Genomic DNA, 1,952 nt, shown 5'->3' with positions numbered 1-1,952 from the left:
CCCTTAGCCATTCACTTGTCATCTCCAGACTGGAGTACTGTAATCTTCCCTTATCTGGCATGCCTGACAAACACGTTTCTCTATTCCAATCTATTCTGAAAGCTGGTGCCCAGCTCATCTTCCTCACCAAATGTAATTTGTCCACCTTCACTCTCTTACAAGCCCTTCAATGGCTCCCCTTCCCCGTTCACAATCCAAACCAAGCTTCTAACACTCACTTACAAAGCCCTCAACAACTCCTCTCCCATTTTAATTTTTGACCTTATCTCAAGGATCGTTGACGAGAGTTCACAGAAATGTTATAGATATTTAGGAGTTCCTTCAGGAAGTGATTAAGCCCAAGATCCTGGCGAAATGTATCTTCCAGGTAGCGACCAGCACATCAAGGACATGGCGTACCTATTAGGTAATCCACCTGACCAATGATCCATGGGTACAGTACGTCCAAAGACCATCTGTAACTCTTTGTCCAGTATATAATTATGAACACTAATTTTCTGACCCATTTGCTTAAATTTCACTCAAACATCATTGTACAGGTGCATGACTTGTTTGGACTCAGATGCCGCATTTTATGTGGGGCTTATTTAGCAATGCCTTAGGCATCCACTAGTTAGACCAATAACTGGGTCTAATTGTATGCTTATGTTATACATGACCTCTTTCTATATTTATTAATTAATGTGGGACTATCATCTGTATACTTGCTATAAGTTGTCATCTCTATTCTGTCAGCATTCTAGCACACAGCACTATAATAAACAAGAAAACAAGGTGCATAATCGCTACCTCACTCTAAGGGCTACTTTTTACTGCCTATTTTTAGTGGACTGTCATTGGTGATTCAATAGATCCATCCCAACAGTTCAGACAACTGCCAAAATCTAACATTATATAACACCAAAAGCAGATCCACCTTTGTTCTTCTCTATATCTAGCTCTGACTCTTTATCAACTCCTAAATATCTACAACATTTTTGTGATCTCTCATCAACGATCCTGGAGAACCCTTCATCAATACCAATGACCTACTACTATACCACTCTGCATGTACCCAATCTCATCTGATCTTGGTAGACAAAAAGTGCAAGGCCAGGTCAGTACGTGGTGGGGGACCACCAGGGAATACCTGGTGTTGTAGGTATGGGCTAACGGAACACTACCAGCCTAATGTTGACAGCAGATTCACCTCTATTCTCCATTTTTTTCATCTCTTATTTCTAAGTGACTTGCACCAGCATTATATGCTAAGATTCCTTGAACATACTCAACAACTTATATCTGTCTTATGCAGTCCCATACAGCTCCACATCTACTTATTTTAAAAGTCAAATAATTTTGAACACAGACAATTAGATAGGAATACTTTATTGAATCAAAATTTAAGTCATACATTTCTATACATGCCGCCTGAAACTCAAACAGCCTATTGGGCTGGGTACAGTCCAATTGAGAACTCTTTTCTATATATTTTAAAAATTCCAGTAGGTACACACTTTTACTCGTTGGAGGATCTAGAAAGTGTATTCACACATACTATCAAAACACAAAGATCCTGTCACAACTGAGGGCCTGAGCTGACGGGAGGCAGCCTCAGTTGTAGGGGCTGAGATGTACCGGAACCTGGGAGGTTGTATCAGACCCCTGGACATGTAAGTAACATGAATAATAACTGCCCGAAGGCGTGACCACGACAACTTAGATAAAAGTCAATGATGTTTATTATGACAACTCCGCATCACAGCAGCAATAAAAGAAAACGTAAAAGTCAGCAAAGAATAAATACAGTTCCTGAGTACTACAGCATGGCAGGAGCCACAGGGCACTGGTAGTGTGAGATAGTTCTTATGATCTTCTAGATGGAAAGTCCTTACCAGGCCCGGCTGTAGCAATGGAGATAACCCAGGATTATACCAGCTGGTGTTCCAGGAAGAGCTGGGTTGCTGAAGGTA

At 40.9% G+C, this 1,952-nt stretch overlaps 1 pseudogene; it reads left to right on the top strand.

Annotated features, from left to right (window-relative positions):
- The first annotated feature begins 1,026 nt into the window (after window positions 1–1,026).
- On the top strand, window positions 1,027–1,144 carry LOC134964952 (5S ribosomal RNA; annotated as a pseudogene).
- Window positions 1,145–1,952: the final 808 nt, after the last annotated feature.

Source organism: Pseudophryne corroboree, chromosome 9 (genome assembly GCF_028390025.1).
Source record: "Pseudophryne corroboree isolate aPseCor3 chromosome 9, aPseCor3.hap2, whole genome shotgun sequence".
NCBI lineage: Eukaryota > Metazoa > Chordata > Amphibia > Anura > Myobatrachidae > Pseudophryne > Pseudophryne corroboree.
Note: the sequence above shows the minus strand (reverse complement) of the source record. Positions and strands in the feature narration are given on the sequence as shown.